General features: G+C 35.5%; 1 protein-coding gene across 1 annotated transcript in view; it reads right to left on the bottom strand.

The window, feature by feature from the left end:
• LOC103901903 (transcription initiation factor TFIID subunit 4) overlaps window positions 1-20542 on the bottom strand; it is a 151312-nt gene that overhangs the window by 50577 nt on the left and 80193 nt on the right.

A 20542-nucleotide genomic window follows, 5' to 3' on the forward strand; every position in this document is an offset into this window, starting at 1 on the left:
GGGTGTTAGATGTGAGGGGTGGGGGAGGGAAAGGGAGGGGGGCCCTTTATTTTTTTTTTTAAAAAAAAAAAAAAAAAAGGCAGTAACTTGGCCTCAGTTCAAAAGAAGGGGACGCTATACCTTTCATAAAGACATTTACTCATGCAATGTGGCTGCTAACATCTGATTCAACAGGAGCTTTTCAAAATGAATGCCATGGAGATATGAACTATTTTTAATAGTCATAAAACCTAATACGGTTACTGCAGGTATCTTGCAAGAAGTTTAGGAAGAGCCAAACAGTTTTGTGGGAGTTGCGTAATTAATGTAGATTTAATTACTCGGCTTTGGTGTCAACAGAAATTACTTTTAAGACATACCTCTTGTACTACCAGATGCCAAATGCACAACCCTGACCAATGGAGGCTCTTTTCCCCAATATACTCTGGAACTGTATTCTCTACATCAAGTGGAAATGACTTTGCAACCAGTTTTGCATACATATTTCCAAAGTCATCACCCTCTGAACTCCCAGCGCTAAGAATAATGTAAATTAAATGTAGTCATCTTCAATGTTCTGAAATTACTCTTAAAAGTACCTGTGAAACTAAAGCTACTTAAGCTTCTTACTTTATATGATCAATTATATTTTAAAGTAAGAAAGCAGCCTGTTATTACAATATAGTTTATCTTCTAAGCCAGTTAATAATTTCTGGATATTTAAACAAATGAAGCACCTGTTAATACCTATACATCCTGATAAAATAAATAAATTTCCTGTTAACTAACATGATTTAGCAGAAATGAATCTAACTCACTACATCAACCAACAAGATGCAACTGTTTGATAGCTGCATTCATTCACAATCTCATTTTCACATTGGACTGCTGATGCAGTATCATTCTTTAACTTGCCTACATCACAATTAATATGGATATATCCATCAATAGCATATTAAAATTTCTACCCTCTGGGAAGGAAGCAATGCTTCAGTCGGAACAACACTAATCAACAACAATTAAACTTTTTTGAAAATCAAAATATTTATCTAAAACACAAATATTCCACTGTATTATAGAAGAAAAATGCTTACAAATGAGATGCTGTTCCTTGCTCCGTATCTGATCTCAATTTATTTTTAGCATGCCATTTACTTAATGAGAGGTATTTCATTACTTAATGACAACTTAACTTAAAGAGATCCCTTTGATGAAAAGTACAGTATAAGAATTAAGCACCAAAATTATTTCACACAATGAAATTTTCTTCTTTGTGACAGTGACATAACATTAAAACCACAGAAAGAACACTACTTCACTACTTTATTAAAGTAAAGCCAACAACAGAGGTTCTAAAATTTTAGTTTGTTTTCCTTAGATCGTTATTTGTTATGATACATTTAGGTATTTCAGAAAGAAGTGCCACAAGCCATATGCCACAAGGAAGACAGCCATATGTCTATCTGAAGTATCAACATTAGATCTTTAAAATCTGATTTAATAATTTCCAAAAACCAAGAATGCACTTATTCATGGCATGCTTTGTAAATAATTTTGCAACAGAAACCAAGCATTCTTCTTTAAGCCTTTTTCACTGTAAGCCTTTTCTGCACTACAAGCCATTGTAAGAACAGTCACTGAGATATTAATAAATATATGGTGTGAATATATGGTCAGTGAATTTCTTTTCTTCTTAGATTTCTACTTCCACCAGCAGTTGTGGCAGTCCACACAACTGGAAGAAACCACCTGTTTCACAGACGAGTATGGATTCATTTTCAAGATTTCTTTAAGAACTAAATCCCGCATCCATTACTCTAACTAGTATTATAATAACCACAGAGAACAGTGAAGATTATTTTCCATTTTTCTACAAGATCAACTAAACCAAGAGTAAATTCAAGGAAATTATGGCTAGAAGAATAAATTCTATGGATTTGTTCAAGGTATGAATTTGGTCTGGAAAGACAATTGTAGAACAAATGCTGGATACTTGGTATAAACACCCACAGATCTCAAGTCAAACACCTTCTCCAATCCAGAACATTAAATGGCCTAGCAGTGGCTGTAATCTGTACTGTCAACAGAGAATTCTTCCTTTTCAGTGAGCACAAAAGTGAATCTCCCACAAGAAATAAGTCTGTTAACGTCAGCTATGCAAACATCCCAGTGAATCTCGCTTGCTCACCTGAATCCACAGGAAAAGGGAATGTCAAACAGCAAATGAGGCGCTGCACTATTCATCAGAAAGACAGTTGTTGTTCAAAACCATGAGCAAAAAGCATCTTGAAAGGAAGGCGAAACGTGCTCCAAATGGAGGGCAAAACCCAAGCAAACTGAAATTAGCTTTGTTTAAAGCAGAGATGTAGATGGAAAAAGGGCCTGAGCTGTAGCTGCTAAGAACTGCACTAAGACAAATTTCCTTCAATGTGATCAGAAAGTAAGAGGACAACTGAAACTCTAACAATTCAAGTCTACACATAAATACCTTAAAAAATGAAAGGGAGAAGAGGGAGTGGCATCACGTGAGAGAGAAAAAGGTCAAGGAGGTGTTTCTCTACCTACAGGAGGAAATCAGGGATGTTTTTTGGCCTGGAAGGAAAATAACCTGGTGACAGAGAGACAGAGATGATTGTGAAGATGAAGAAGGAAGAGCTTGAGGAAGTACTCAAGTATGTTTAAATGCTGTCAATATAGGATATGATAAGGGAACAGAAACTGAGTTGTAGAAGTAAGTGTCTGTAGTCACAGAGCCAACTCAGCCGACAAAGATGACTCCTAGACTTTGGCTACTTACAATTCCTAACATAGTTCAGAAATACCACCTAAGAAGAAGAAAAGAGGACAAAGAAGAGGCTAACAGGACAACAGAAGCTATAAATATCGACAGATTGTAAACTGCAATCAAGAATGAAGACAGCCAGGAATGAACACCAAACAGGAAATTGGCAATGGAGAGAGCTAAATGGCAGAAATGTTTGATGAAAGCAAGATCATATAAGCAATGATTTAAGCATTGATTTCTAGCCAATAGGCATCAGTGGAGATCCCTCCTAATTCTGTTTGCGATGGATGGTTTAATTCCTGATAACAGGGTCATATGCTGGGAAAAGCTTGTCTTAATTGATGGTTCTGCAACATATATCTATCAGTCTCAGACAGTGATTACACCCCCTGGAAAAACATCTTTTTTGCTGAGGAGAGCCTGAAATGTGGAACCATTACACATGTCCTAAGACGTCCACAACAGAAGGTGCAATTTAAAAATGAAACTCATTAAAAATGCTGGCAGTAACCTCAACAAGTCCAGGACAATGATCAAGAAGGATCAGTACATCAGTGAACTTCAGAGAGAGAGAGAGTCTTCAAAAAAGATAATGTCTCAGAATGCCCATGCTATGCTCCTACCTGTCTTCTGCATTTCCGAAGTCCCTAAAGGTCAGCAGAACTCCTACAGCAATAGCACGCTGATTGGTAAGAAACTGGTCCAAAGTAGCTAAAGTTTAGAAATGGCACTGCAATAATGCAATACCAGAGAAGTTTTACATGGATAACAGCAAATCATACACTGAACACATTGTGAGACTTTTAAACATTCACAGCTCTGCCAAATTTTATCTAATTTTCTTCAATACAAAGCTGGATGCTACTTCTCCACAAGCATTCCCCACAACTCAGCAAAAGCTCCAATCATCACTTGCAATGGCTGTACATCTATTTGAAGTAGATCAAGATTTTACTTTACCGAAAAAGGTGGGTGGTGGTGGTTTTTTTTCTCTCCCCCCCTTCTTTTTTTTTCTTACCCACACACTTTTAACAATAGTTGAAAATTATTGCATAGTGTTTGAAAAAAATCACCCTGGGCAAAGACTAAGCTAGGAACATTTCAGCCCCCAAAATGAATGTTTCTCAAAATAATGAGCATCTGAATACAGTTCTAGAACCTTAACTGGGGTACTACTGACCAAGTGTCTTTCTTACAATAGACACATGTTTATTACACCGAATTTCATTATCTTTTAGAAGTTTACTCAAATTTTCCATTAACATTTGCCCTATTACTTTCAACACAATATATATCAAAAATTTGATACAGAAAATGCCAGGTGCATCCTGCCTTTCATTTTTATTTTTCCCTGAAGAAAAGCCTTAATTGTAATTTTCTGAAGTCATGTACATTACCTAGTTAAATGCAATTTTTAAAATAATTATCAGTAAAACTACAATTTTATCTCCTTACTACTCAAGACCACATACTGTCTGAACTGATTCATATATATTCGTAGTCATAGGTTTAATTTTCTCGGAAGTCTCCTTAAGACAAAAAAATCAAAAGCATGATGAATTTTGAGAGTGATTTTAAAAATCTTGTAATTTTTTAACATACTTTTTGTCTCTAGTACTATTTTATTCCCCAAATAGTTTGAAGTTGTCCTTATCCCACTAGTTCCTTTAATCAACTAATGTTCTTTATGGGTATCTATTAACTTCTTTCTGTTAATTGTGTTTATTCTTTGTTGGTTGCCCTTTTGATTTTCCAAATACAATGCACTATTTTAGTTTAACTTAAAACCATTTATTTCTGCAACCCTCCAACCATCTCTTAAGCTACATATTCCTATCTATAGTATACAATGTATAATAATTACTTTTTTTAGAAAGATATCCCTCAAATTCCTCTGAAAGTTCTACAACAATGGGTTTTCTTGTCGTTCCAGTAATCTTAATCATTACATTTCTTCATCCCTCAAAAACTGTTGTTTGAGCTCCAGCACATTTTGTCTGGTTTTGGTTATACTATTCTTCAAACAACTTCTCTCCAGTTGCACCAGCTCCAGGCTCTTCTATACTAAGCTGGAGACACCCCTATTTTAAGCCTTGATATTTGTTAGGTCCCATAACCGTGTTTGGTAGATGTACTGAGCCAAACACCAATCATTTGAGCAAAGAGTTTGAGGCACAGACAACCAGCAGGATCAGCATTACTAGAGCTGGCAACTTTTTGAGCTGGTAACTTACTTGTAGTAAGATCAGAAAAAGTTCTGAAAGAATTTCCCTAAGATCTGTTATTTTATTTTTTGTTATCGGTCTTAATTTTATTTCAGAGCAACCCAACAATGGACAATTACAAATCTTCTCAAACAGTTCTTTAAATGAAACGAGACATACTCATACAGTATAAATATGACTGGTAAGAATACCAGCCAAAAAGCTTGATGGCTTACTCACAGGCTCCTGAATTCAGGTGCAAGCAACAGAAGAGTATCCTTGCTCTTGGGGCACTGTCAAGAAAGACCAGTTAAGATCTTTTCCCAGGCCCCGTGTTAATCTAAGTGGGGGTTTACTATCCTCCCAAGATTTCTAGGATGTTCTCCTTTCCCCCTGAAGCGAAACACTATGTGAGGACTCCAAAACTGATGCTTTAATGAAGATTAGGGAATATAAAATACAGTGAAAACCTGTATGAACGACAGTCGTGTCCAGAGTTGCAGACTAGAGTTACAAAGAGCAGCAAACTTGTTGAGCTGTGGCTTTAGTTAGGGAGGTCTGACAGAAACACGGGGATAATGGGAGAGAAGTGAGGAAATATGCTTTGCTTTTTTAAAATCACACACTGGAAAATACGAGGGTCAGATCAACCTCACAACCAAGCTTTCTATCAGCTCCCCATGCTTGCAGCTGGAGCGCATGCAGCAGCTCCCAGAGGCTATGCTGTCCACTGTTAACACAGTGTTAAAGGTTGTACTAGAACATGAATCAACTGCTCTATTTTTCAGATGGTGAAGTATCCCTGAAATAAACATTTTTGAAAATACAATGAAAGATTCTTTAAAGGGTATCTGAGTAATACAACAGCTACTTGGATAGTGAAAACACTCCATGGCTGCTCAGCTTTGTGTTAGTACTGTGAGAATCCGATCAAGAATTTTATCTGCACGATCATCTCCGTGCATCACAAGTTTCGATAGCATAGCATGGGCTTTTGTTACTTTTATTTCTATTCCATCTCTGGCACACACTTGAAATCTGAAATAATTAAGAACCAATACACCAGAACTGTACCAAAAACATGAGGAAAGTATGTTCTTGGTTAATATATCAATGGAATCAACTGAAGACTGAGGTATGTAGAAAGATCTCATCTTCGTGGAAGTGAAGAGTGACAGTATGTCATACCATAAAATCTCAAGTCAGCCTGAAGCATTTTCCCCATTTTTTCAAAATAAATATTTCTATTTTTTGGTAAAATTTCTCTGCCTATATGCCATTACCACAGAACTTCAGCATAGCAGAAATTTTAAGTGCATTAAAATACCAGTTAATCACAAATTCTGGTAAGAGGCTTTATTAACTAGATTATTCCAAAAGAAAATGCCCAGATTTTGATACCAGTCCTCTACCAGTCTTATGGGAAATCTGCATCTTGAAACTGCCAGCCTCATTTGAGGAAATGAGGCAAATGTAGCAATCTACTAAAAATCATTTGGCTGTAATAAGTAATTTTAATCAAATAGAGAGAATGGCATTGAAGTTAATTTCTGAAGTGTCATAAACAGATGGGAAATGTGTAGGGTACTGGTTGTGCACTTTTAACGCAATATCCTTTTTTGCAGTCTGGACTGTGGTTTGATCAAGTCTAAGTGACATGACAAAAACAATTTTAATTTATTCTGAAACTATATTCAACTAAAGAACACACAATATAGCGAGTATGCTACTCTTTTCAAAAGTGAGATTTGAAGCAGAGCAGTATCAGGAACAAAAATAGCCAGACGCCCACCTTCTTCTCCCCCTTAAAAGTTGTGGGGGTAGTACTGGGGGTTCACTTGCAAAATGGAAGTTCCACTGGGGATGCAAAACAAGCTCAAAATTTAAATAATCTACATCTTTTCTATTTTAGATTTAACTATAGCAAAACCGCTACTGCTCATTTCTCCTGCAGATCAAGGGAACAACATACCACAGTGTGGGGACAAAATATTTCAAGCAATTTTTCATACACTGACAAGTAGTAAATTAGGGAATCTTGTAAGTACAATACAGTAGTCATCCCCTTCTATTGATCACATATAATTTACATCTTACAAAGATGTGAATTCTTGCATTCTCACTCCACAAGGAAAATCTCAATGATTTATTCATTTCAAATAAAAAATAGAAGGTAGATGAGAAGAATTACTTCACAGGCTGTAGCTTTCTCAGGGCACTAGTGCTAGGCTCTTCTTTCGCACTGCCCGAAGGGCCTTTGTGTGCAAGTCCCTCTAATTAACAAGGTGAATCATGCAGCAGTTCCCTAATTAGTGAACATGACAAGGCAATGGAAACAAGCAGACAGACCTGGCGTACAGATATGATCAACAAAAGGCACAGCAACACACCATTAAAAAAAAATATATATTTCATGTAAATAAAATACAAAAAGTAAGAGAACTAGCATAATACCTAATTTCCCTTTTCAAGTTTTATGCTTATTCCTCATTTATTGCAGATATATGTAACAACACAATAAATCAAGGTTTCCAACTGCAAGTCACCCCACTTCTCCAAAATCAAAGAGTAGCTATCCTACATGAATAAGCATCTGCTTAAGGGGCATTATTTGTTTTCTCTCTTGTTCTTCTAGCTTTAAAGAACTGCAGTTACATTAAGCTTAGCACTTTAAGAATCCCTTAATTAATTCTATTAAAAATTATTTTTTCTTGAAATCCTTTTTCACCAATAGATGAAATTAGTGCAGTAGCTGCACTATTATTATTGCATTATAAAAACGCCTACGTTCCCAATATGTAATGGTGTCTAACTTTTGTATAAGGATAAATAAATAAATAATAGAAGTGAATAATCAAAGAATCAGATTTGCATTAAAAAGGAAATGAGATGATCTAAAACGTACCTCCTTACATTCATCTTTTCAAGTAAATATTTTTATCTTTCACTCTTCCTTCTGCTTTTGCCAAGAATACTCTCCCCATCTCCAAAACAACATGTGGGGGTTTAATTAATTTTCAATTTACTGCAAATTGAACCTTTGATTTAGATCTTAACGATCCTTCAACATATTAGAACTCTAAAATGTGTTCACCAACAGCAGAATCTAATTCTTCACAGAAAAACTCCACTATATTCTTCGCTCTCTATTCCTTGGCACATTATAATAAGTGAGGAAAGCTACAGATTATCCCCTCATTACAGGTTCCTCTTCCTCACAATCCTGAAAACAGGTATTTCTGACTTTCCTCTTCTAATTAGCTAAAATTTCCTTACGTTCTAAAATTGATGTTCAAAATACTGATGTCTAAAAAACGCCTCACTTTTCTGAGTTTTAAAACTCAGTCCAGTTTTAAAAATATGGGATTAAAATACTGGCCCGTAAGTAATAATGGTTCTACATGCCTTTAAAGGTTCTTTTTTGGCTATAAATTTGAAGAATATTTAATGTTCTATTATAGAACTGATTAACTGTTTCAAAGCAGTTTTAAATTCAGTGGAAAAATTCACAATAAATACTATCAGAGATCATGAGCAGAAAGCTAAAATCACTACAAGCTATTTGCCATGTTAATTTTTTTCCCTTCTTAGTATATGTGAACTTCCCCTAACTTGTCTTAGATCCCACTCAATGTAACCATTCTTAGGACAGTGCAGAGCAGCTGTAAACACAGGCTGAAAAGTATCTTCTTTTAACATCCAGGCACAACGAATAATCTGCTAACAACTGAACTATGATCTGCCATATGCACAGAGGAAGTATTCAGCAAACAACCTGTCACAAACGCTTATTGTTTCAGTAACCAACTCACCAAAGGACTTCGCTTTACAAAATATATTACAAACTCTGGCACACAATTTATTATCAAAGACAGCTGTAATTAAATGTTAAACTACTGCAAAAAGAAAACAGATTCAGTGCATTAAAAAGCTTTACATTCTTCTTTGCATCTTAAATAACAAAATCAAAGTGAGGAGATTGGAAATATATGCTGAATATGCAAAACCAGAAATTAATGCAAAATCACAAAATTTTTAGTTGATTTTCAAATAAATGGAATAAAGACAGATTATTTTATATATATAATTATAAAAATATTTTGCATTTAAGTAGAAATGTTAAATGTAGCTGATAACAATAAATCATAATTGTCCACATGAGATGTTCTGATATAAGATTATATCTAATAACAGAGGGACAAATTCCATTTGTTTTGAATACTGCTACTGATGTCAATAAAGTTACTCCAGAGTTACAATGGTGTGACAGAGAAGAATTCAATTTTCAATATTTTAAATACGAGGAACGCACATTTAAAAAGTGACAGGAGCAAAAATGCACTAAGAGGCAAACTGGGCAAAAATAAAAATCCCTGAGACAAAACAGTCAGATCATTCTCATATTTGCCACATAGTCTACCACATATTCTCAGCGTTCCTGAATGTTGTTGGCATGCCTGCTAAGGCAGACATTTCCTTCTCCATCAGATTTAGGGGGTTTGTTTTTCAAATTTCAGTACTAACCAGAAATAATCTCTCCACGTAGATAGATGGACAGATGAGCATTTTTTACTCAGGAATTATTTTTAATGCCTCAGTTAAAATTACCTGAGGATATTTATGAAATGTACATTTATGATTTTTTCTTTTGTACAGCTGAGCAGATGACAGAAATCATCATATATTGTAATGTTCACAGAATCATCAATTGACAAATCTAAGAAACATACGCATTATAGATAACGTAACAATGTACAAGCTATTTAAATATGCATTATAATTGCCCTATATCCAAAACATCAAAAAATACAGACCAGAGCGCTATCACATATTACTGAAACCCCAGCACCTTCTACGGAGCATCATGATTGCATGCAACACACACAAAAGTTTAGCTCAATAGTGAAGTATATTTTATCTCTATGTAAATTACCGAGATAATCCAGACCATTGTTTAACTTCTGCATCCTAAAATAAGGTACAAGTTGTCAACTTGAGACTAATTTAGAGAAGTTTACAGGGTTAGCTAGTGTAGCTGCCTGTTCTTTAGGTGTTTTCCATGCAAGTTGGAGGTCTGTATCACTCTATCTTGCGGTCACCTAGATCATTAAAGAGGTAAAACAGCTAAAAGATGCAAACAATTTATACTCTTAGGGGGGGGGAAGTCATCCTGTATTTATGTTTTCTGACACACCCTAGTAAACAATGGATTCCCTGAACATATTGCTTAAGAAGGAAAAACTGGCAACAGCTATGACAGACCATTATTAAAATAGAGAATAATTTTGTTGAATACTGAATTTACTCTTCCTCAAAATAGGAAGCTGAAAGTGTTTTACTTAATTAAACAGCAGCATATACAGTGAAGTAGTAATGTGTATTCAATAACCTTCTTAATTATTACCTGTCATAGTAAGACACAGCAGATATCCCTATATATTCTACAGGTACCCTATACCAGGGGGAGCCTATCTCACTTCTCCAGAGCTGGCAGATGTCCCTTAGAGCCACAAAGTGCTGGGCTACCATAAGACACTCCCTTATGAAAACATATATCAAACTTTTCCAGAATTTAAACATAGATTTTGAAAATAAATAGACAAAATTATCCTATTTTTCATAAAAATGTGCTCTGTTCTCACCATTCTCACTTCTATTATGTTTTTTACAAAGTTAACGTTCTCCCTCTCTCCTGTCTTCCTGTACACAATTAACACCTAAGTGCAGTTTTTATGTTCAGTCTAATTTCCCGTTTCGTATATGTGACACCTTCCTAAAGCTTACTTGACTTGTCTGACATGTTTGCCAGATATGAGCACTTCTTGCAGGATAGGGGTTTTTTTTTAATTATTTTTTTGGAAATTAATAGATTTTCATGCACTTTGACATGTGAATATGACTTTTGGACGTATAGGGTGAAAAAAAACTTAAAAAACCTAATAGTATGTCAAAAAAGAAGATTAAGAGAAATCTTCAGAAATCTACATGGTGTTATTTCTGTTTCGAGAATATAAATGTCTGTTCTGAATATAAATAGATTTACTAGTTGCGAAGGGAAAGGATACAGAAGTGTAAGGAAGCCTACTCTCTACTTCAGATTGCTTACTTAGATTTTCGCATGGCTGTGCGGAGTCAATAAACCTATGAACTGTGATTGCATCATACTGTTTTTCAATTCGCTTCGCTTCAATCCTACAGATACTGAGATATCAGTCTTAAGGAAGCTGTAACACCTCAGTGTACAGCCACTCGTCAGCACAAATATATAACACACTTTCCCATTCCAGAAAATCCCATTCACATCTTTCTGACCATTTCCATGGTTAACCACCAATTCAGCAACAATTTTCAACACTAAATGAAAACAAAAGTCTTACAAATATTTACTCAACTGGCTAATAACATTAAAAATACAGTAATACCTTTCAAGTGTTTACCTTTTAGAGATAATCATATCTACCTTTAGTAAACACATACTTGAGGGAAAAACGACCATCTTGTTTACACTGTGAATGGCAATAATACATTTTATTTATTTAAAAAATTACTATTAAAGGGGAACTACTTTTTCGGGGTATGTTGAGCAGTATCTCATTATTCAGCTAAGATGATTTAACCATTGGGAGACCCTTTCACAGGCTGACACAAAGGCATTTAAATAGGAAATAGATACTAACACACCTTTCATGACCTCTACATGTCACTGAGCAGCCACCTGGCTTGTAGTTTAGGAGAAGAGTATGCATATAACCTAGCTACAGACAGAAATGTTTAGTATTTACTAAGTCAAAACTGACACTTTTTACCCTAGTTAACTGTATTAAATATTCCTTAAAACTCTACCACAATAAACTACCTGAAAATGACAACAAAGCTAATGTTCACATTACTCCACAATAAATACATACATAAGTACATAAACATAAATTGTCACATCCCAGCACAGACAGACAGGAGATGCTGTCGAACCTTGTAGGAAAATTATAGCATACCTTTACAAAGCAGATTTGCAGAATCAGGTTATTTCTTTGTACCCGATTTTACAATCTGCTAAATAAAATATTCTTGAAGAGAGCTGTGAAAATTAATGTCTTGTCTATCTTATAAATTACTTGGAGATACACAAAAGTATTGCATGCACGTATATCAACTCTCTCAAAAATGTGCTGGCAAGGAAGTTTTAAATTACTCTTTTTAAAATTTTACTACTATGGTTCCAACTTTAGCTTTAACTCTGCTCCCATGAACTCCTTCATCTTCCACTAACAGGCTAGAAACAGATCACAGATTTTACGAAATGCAGCATGTTCTACAAAATGTATGCATTTCAAACGAGGTCCTGCCATTGTAAGATGACAGAACATGCAAATACCCTTCCAGACTACAGCCGGGAAGTAGATGTGGGGATCGCGGGTAGATCTTTGTATGTGGGTCTTGCACAAAGAAGAGACTGAAGATTTGTCAGCAGGAGGTATGCAGCTGATTGCTGATGGCCAGCTGCCTGCTGCCGGTGCAATGTGCAGCACCCAGACTGAGTGGGCAGAGGAACAGAAGATTTAGTAGGTGCATCTCAATCCCCTTAGGTTATATCATGTGACGCGGAGTGCCCGGAAGGAACTGGGGGCAGATGAAAGCTGGCAGCTGTGTGCTGCCTCAGGCCCTCCGAGGCTGCCAAACAGGGCTTACAAACATGTTAGCTCAGCGGCAGAATTAAAGCCCTCATTCAGGTTTATTTTGGAGTAAGAAACCAATGTGCATACAGAGGATGGGGGAAAACTTGCCCTGCAGGCTGAAGCCTAAGTACACCTTGACCTCTCCTTGCAAGCTTCTATATTGTAGGGCAGGCTTGACTAAGGGACCAAAACATCTAAATAATAATTTAGATTGTTGTCCAAGCAACCTCCTCAGTTTCTGACAAGCAGACAGAGCTGACATTTGCTGCCCTCTACTTATTAAATAGGCAATCATATTCTAAAGTGCTATTATTTTGCCAGATCAGCAGGGAAGTAAATCTGTTGCAGTGTTCAGATAAAACAGTTATGTGATTTTTCCACATTCACGGCTTGCTCCAAATGAAAGTATATATATTTTTTTTTTTTTTTTTTTGCTGGGCCAGAGTCACGAAGGGGGGGAACGAAGGAGGAGAACTGGAAATTCAATCTTGACGTCTTCCTTGCAGAAATTGATCTATGTATCTATTCATGTATATATTTAGATATATAAAAAGAATTTAAAAAATCTTTCACAAAAGGAAGTATCATTGCATGCATTCCTCACTGCCTCTCGTGGAAACTCTGCATGCAATTGTCAATACTCAGGAGAGGCAAAGCCAAACCATCCTTATCACAAATCTCACACCGCAAAGGTGGAAGAAAACAGTTCCCTTATCTCTTCACTGAGCTCTGTTGTCTGCGCACCCAGAAGTGATTAGAAAAAGGGGACTGCCACCCTCCGCTTGTTTAGCAGTACCTCAAAATCCAAAAGCAGTAGCACTAGTTATTCCTACAGACATGGAAGGAAAACTGCAGGAGATCTGAAGGGCTGAAAATTCTACTGTTACTTTTGTGTGGCGGGTAAGAAAGACACAACCTTCAGAGAATTCATTTTACAAGAGAAAGTTCCTGCTGGAGTATTTTGGTGAGATTCAGAAAAGCAAAGTCACCTTCAGCTTCAGAAATTCTTTACATAAAGCTTATACCATCCTAAACCCAAGTTCTGGAAATTCATATTTAAGCAGTCCTGTTGCTTTATAATGAGAGACTACTTGTTATAACAATCTTATTAGGCAGGACTCCATTGGTGTGTGTGCAATCTGGAAGACAAGGTAAACAACACAGATGGATTTCTCCTCCCCTGCCTCCTTTTCAGCTTTTTAAAAAAATGAAATCCATTAGGTAGAGCAGAATTTGTAATACGTATTGCTCTTTTGGAAATATTCAAAACACAAACCATATATATTTCACAACAGAGCTAAAACCTAATTTGAAAATGAGTCTCGAGTCTTCCTCACTAGTTTTATTTGAAAATTAGAGTACACACTTACTTAAAATTTTATTGGGAAAAAACAAGTAAGAATCCTGAAAAGAAAAGCCAACTTTTACAAATGTATACAACTCTTACTTGTTTAATGTCCCCAGATTCTCAGAAAGCCACATGGGAAGCTTTTGGTAGCAAGGTAAGACAATTACTAGATTTCACTTGTGTACATAGCTGCTAATGTCTCAAATGGCAGATTTCATCAGTACGAATACATTTGTCATACAAAATCCAAGGAAATTGCACTGCTGCTGTGTTTGCATTAGCCCCCAGTTCTTCAAGGTATGCAACCTCATTTATCTGTACTTATAAACACCCTACATACAAAGACTCACAAATCTGGCATGGGTCTTCGTGAGGTAGCACAATGCATCGATACGATACTAATGACCCTTCTCACACAATGCATCCAATTCGTATGTAACTCTAGTGAGGGATTAAATGAAGTTATAAGAATTTGTTTTCTAGATAGCAAGTATAAACAAACATAAAAAGAGTGTTCTTACTTTCTATTACAAAGATGTATCAAGTACAAAAACAGTTTGTTACTTAATAACAGACATGTATTTAGCTCAAATATCAGTGAAACAGCATTTGCTTTTAGAATGCTAAAACCAACAGTTATAATCAGTCACAAAAAAAAAGCATTCATGTTAACTAAACAAGAGCTAGGCAGTGTATGACACTAAAATAATGAATCACTATGGAACTCCACCAATATGATTTTGTAGAAGGAAATTATTATGTTGGAGAGGATTTGATTTAATTTCCATTTCTGCTAGACTGATGAGGTTATCTTGGGTCAAGCTTGGGTTAGAGAGAAGACAAGAAAATCTAGCCCTTGACTCAACTCTAATTAATATACATTTTACCTAAGCAGGAATAAAACAATTTGTCTCAGTTGGAAAATACCATGACCATTCCTTTGATCCCCTGGCATTTTTCCGTCAATTCCCAGTTTTCCGACTCTCTGTACAGGAAGAGTAACACCACACTTCATCTTCAGCCAAACAACCGCCACCACTTCTGCTCTAAGCACAGGAAAACAGGTTGGAAGTGTCATGGTCTTCAATTTTACAGAGAGATATGCAAAAAGTTCTGCCGAATAGTAAGACTACTATTGCCTGAAGTTCTTCAGGACTTGTAGAATTCATGGCAGGGTAATACCTTATCCTTGGAAACACAGAAAATTTTTTGGCAAAACTCACTCTCTTTAAACTAATATGAAATTTTGAAGATCTACGCACCAAGATTCATATGCAGTAAATTTATTACTGGTTATAGATCATCTTGTTTCTTCAGCAGCAGTATTTGCATATGCACATATACCACCATTCCTTTCCTGTCCTTCCCAGGAGTTCATAATCAACTCCAGTTATCTGAATTTGTGACTGTTATCATAGCATATCTGCGCATCTAAAGTAATATCTACTCAAAAGGAAAAAAATACAATTAACAAAAAAGCAGTAAGCTTGATAACGCAGCAGGAATTTCATGAAAGTATTTTGACTGATAACAGACAGGACCATTTCTCTCTGAGATGCAAGTTTAATACTAACATTTGAAGTCACTGCAACAACTTTATAACTTCAGGAAAATCTTGTACTCTGAAGCCAAATCCACGGCAAAGTTGGATGGGCTTAGATAGTACTGGAATAGCCTAAGCATTTTTCTGAACCATTTTTCTGGGTACAAACAATAGACCTGCGGTAAAGGGAGAGTGTAAACAAAGCGACTCTGTTATCTAACCTTCTACATGTATTGCCAAAAATGCTTGCATTTTTTCTGCATCACAGCTATAGTGTTGGTAACCTGATGAAGAAAACTATTTATGAAACAACTCAGTTCTGAGGAATCATTATTGCCTAAATGTTGCACTATCATTACTTCAGGTATCATATTCCTAGCTTTTCCTTCTTTCTACCTACTGACCCTCAGATGGGTTAGAGAGCTAAGTAGAAATTTAATTTAAACTTATTTCTGTCAAAGTGCTCCATTTCTCAGTGGAATGTTTCATAATAAACCTTTTAAAGAGAAGATTGTTGCTTTTGAATCAGTATTTTATGTCAGGCATGATAAAATAGAAAACTTCTTTAGACTTCTCAGCATGAGAGATACTGCATTACTAGTACAATCTTTAAGGACTTTGGTTTTGCTAAAAAGGTGAATAAATGAACTTACCAAACAAAACAAAACCCTTTTCATTTGCTTTTAATTTTCAGTAACGCCTTATAAAAACAGGGATAACTGCAGTAAACTATTATTTAAATATTTTAAAAGAAACCACTCGTACTGAGTTGATAAATAAATATGAATGTGGTGACAAGAAATTATTTAGTCTAAAATTGTTTTCATAATCTAATTGTTAAACATATGATGCTGGAGTTTCAGTAATACTGTTAAGACAAGTTACCTTTTTATGTGGGATTTAAAATTTCTAAGGCAGTGTTAGAGCCACATAAGATACACATCATATGATGTACATATTTCATTACTATTTTTAAGTAAGAGAAGAATCCTATGGCTTCTTATAGAACCCTATCTGCTAACAGTCCAGATATTTTTGTGCATGTAATTCAAAAAAGGATACAGTTCAAAATCTAAAACTTAGCCAAGTGCATGTAATTCAAAAAAAGATACAGTTCAAAATCTAAAACTTAGCCAAGTAAGACTCTTGTTACAGAAGACATTGCAGGCATGGGGGATGACAGTACACAAGCCGAGTGCTTACCACAATGCTGCAGTGGATACAACTCCTGGGAGTATGGAAAAAAACCTGCCCCTGGTCTGCTTATGCAAGAACTAGGTACTCCCAAAGCTCCTAGCCAGTGTAACAGTCACAACAGCAACCCACTTAAATACATATCACTGTTAAAGGACTTTATCCAATCCTAGAAAGATGGGCTGTCTGTGCTGATAAAGGTATGTAAAGGGCCGTCTTCTCTTGAAATTATTAAAGCTTCTATATTATGAGTATCAACAGGTCTGAGATTTCACTTGCATGGTTAAGGAGTACATCTGAGAATAGATTCAACTGAGTGTTACCTAAACTGATCTAGGTCCTGGATATATGCCCAGACATTTATGGTGTCTGGTTTAAGCTTTTATTATTATGCAATATTCTTAGTTGGTGATGACACAAAGATTTTAACCAAGTTAATCTCTCACGATCAAACTCAGCTACTTGACTTTTAAATTAAAAGATTTTTAGCCAACAGACACTGAATATGTAGAAAAATACCCGTGACAGAAAGGACGTTTAGGATCTTACCTTCCCTGTCTTTCTTTTAAATAATTTATATTATTAATTACTAGGTGTTGACTCAATTATTCCTAATCTTGATCTATTCCTGCGATCAGTTATATGGCCTGGTTTATGTCCTATTTAATGAACCCTTTTAATGGAAATTAGAGAACTCATAATTTCTTTAACTTATATTTGTGACTCTCCATGCTTCCAACGGACTACATAAATCACAGTGTATTTTCTAAAACTTGATTTTAAAAGCTTTAATCACGCAACATGAAGTAGACACTGCTCACAAATGATATTTCTTACACTAAGTTGTACTGAGAGTCAAACATTTCAGAATTTATGTTACAAAACAATTTAACAAGTAACAGCTGAAAAGCAGCATTTTTCCCTGAAATAGTCTCAATGGAAAATATTTTTCACTAATAGGTTTACCATTAAAACAATCATATAACATCCACATACAAAAAGCTGCACCAATTTAAAAGTGTGAAAGTAAGCAGAGAGTATTAAGCAATATAAACCCCCGCAGGCACATTATCCTACTGCTTTCACTCAAGTCCATTTGAAACAGGTTAATGCTAAAGCAAAATAAGTCAATCAAACTGAAAGAAGAGTGGGTTTGCACTGACTTAACTAAAACAATGCTAGTCTGTGTGTGAATGAAACCTGACTGTTATGTCTAGTCTCTGCAATAAGACCATATGTAGATGGACCTTCTGTTTGTTTTGGTAAGTATTTAAATGCAATTTAAACTTGATTTATGCCAGTTTGGTTTAAACAATATGCAGAGTGGTTTGAAGACTGGCTAATAAATGGAGTAAGACCGAGTTACAGAACAAAACATAAAATAATCTTCACCTTACCAAATTCATTTTTAAATGTGTTCAAAGGACATAGTGATCTCCCCGTACATTTTCTGGATGACACCAATAAGCAAGAAGGGGACTTCATAATGGTAGAAGTTCTATGAAAAAAATTGAAGTAATTTTTTTTTTCTTTTTAAATTAGGAAGAAAACAAGAGTGTTATGGAATGAAAGACTCCAAAATACCCATAAAGGAGAATGTTTTGGAACAAATACCCTTTGCTAGTCTTCTTTCCTGCCCCTTCATCCTATTATCCTTGTGTTGGTACCTTTATTTTGCATTCCAAGACACATGTTTTCTAGAGTTCTTTCAATGTTTTGAAAAGTTTTTCTTAAAGATTTAAGAGACTTTCTTAAAGACTTTAAATTACTTCCTTTGGTATTTCACTTTCTCCCTCTGACTTTTGTCTTCTTTAAGTATCTTGGGCTATATTCTCTTTATCAGACTTCATATATTGGTTACATTTGTTTTAGATATTCATCCATTTCTGTCTGGCAGGGAACCAGGGTAGAGTATTGAGCACACTCAGTTTAGAAGAGGACGGTTCCAGACTGCCTGGTTAGCAGAAGGAATGCAGTAGCATCACTGTTCAATCGTAGGCACACTGCAAAGTCTGAAACATTATCCACTTCCAGAACACCATAATGAAATTATCAGCTGCCTTGCTGATAGGAAAAAACAAACTATCTGACAATCATATCATTAAACAAGTAACACAAGCTAAAAATGCTGCAGGTTTCTTGGATGCCCTCTTTATGCTTTTTAAAACACCACCTAGTAGCCACTTTACTACTGGCCAGAATATGTGAGCAGCAAACGTCTTCAGGCAATATTCAAGACACGAAAATCATGGAAACAAAGCTTCAAAACCAGCTTGTTATCAAAGCTGACAGTATTATATTCATCAGCTTATACAAAACCTAGAAGAAACCCAATTTCTCTCTCAGTTATGGGTCATATGCACATTTAAGAGTAGCCTAGCTGGCAGTGAAGTTTTGAAATTTTCATATTTTTGTAGGAGTTGATTCAAAACTTTTAACTTCAAGTCACAAAGCCATGCCAAAGACACTATCTAATCGACCTTTTATACTATAAAATTAGTTAATTTTTATTTTGTCAGTGCCAATACAATGAGAGATTAGCATATATTCAGTATCCAATGCAGAAAAAAACATGAACAATATTAAACTAAAATCTTGCCAGTCCCACTTGTCTGCTCCCCTTTGCAAAAGTTAATGCAAAAGAATATGTTTTTATTAAATATATTTGAATATTTTAGGTAAAAGTCTCTAAACTAGTTGAAGAAAGAGCTTTAGAACCCTAATTACTAAAAACAGAGACATGCTTATATTTCTTATGGTTTCAAATACGTAGAATGAAATTCAACTTCAGAGAGAGGCACGGTGCCAGCAAATTATACACTTTCATTAGAAGGGTGGGAAAAAAGGCAGGGCTAATGTACAAAAGAATAGGGTGCAGCACTCAAACAGAAAACCAAGTATTCATTCTGCATTTACTCAAACATGTTATCATATCCAGGAACACCACTACTTTAAAATCACATACCAGTTTGATCTAAGCATTTTTAATTAGGTTACCACCAAAATATTTGCTACCTCTTTACTAATACCACTATTACCATTACTCAGAATACATTTAATACACTTTCTTTTATTCACATGTCAGCACAGCGTCACTCCCTCTAGTGGGTAAGAAACACAGCTTATATGGACAACCCGAATTTTCATACAAGGGAGAAGTACTCCTGCAGCTACATCAAAAGCAACAACACTGGCTAGAGTGCAAGTCTTCTATCACAGCTATAAAGAGAACCACTATTTCACTCTGACTACTAGAAAATGCGTTTTCACTAGCCCTGTTGTTTGCTTTTGCTTCCTCAAGTTTCCAATGGCCAAAAAAGAATTACAATGAATGCAAATATTGTGGCAGCAAGAAATGCATTTATTTCTAGCTTGCTTTCACTTCCAGCAGCATGGCAGTTTCAGATCTCAGCTCAACAGCAAGTTTTGCCTGCCATCAATTATTTTCACAAATCTGATTCCTCCTTTGCATATACTGGCTACACACTAAACTCAAGTAGTATTAAAATCCTGTGTCTTTTCCTGCCAAATATCGGAGTATTCAACTCAAGTAGTATTAAAATCCTGTGTCTTTTCCTGCCAAATATCTTGATTACTCTATTTCATTTGAATACTTGCTTGACAAACCCAACTCTGGAAACACTAAGGCATGGCCTAATGTTTACAAGACCTCATTTCAGCAAATCTTACTACATAATCGCATAATGAAAAAAAAAAAGACAAATAAAACTCAACCATGTACATGGATTTTTTTTTTACTGTTATATATATAAAATCTGTACAGCTAACGGAACTACAGAATACTGCCAACAGGGA

This window comes from Aptenodytes forsteri, unplaced genomic scaffold, assembly GCF_000699145.1.
Source record: "Aptenodytes forsteri isolate BGI_AS27 unplaced genomic scaffold, ASM69914v1 Scaffold70, whole genome shotgun sequence".
Lineage (NCBI taxonomy): Eukaryota > Metazoa > Chordata > Aves > Sphenisciformes > Spheniscidae > Aptenodytes > Aptenodytes forsteri.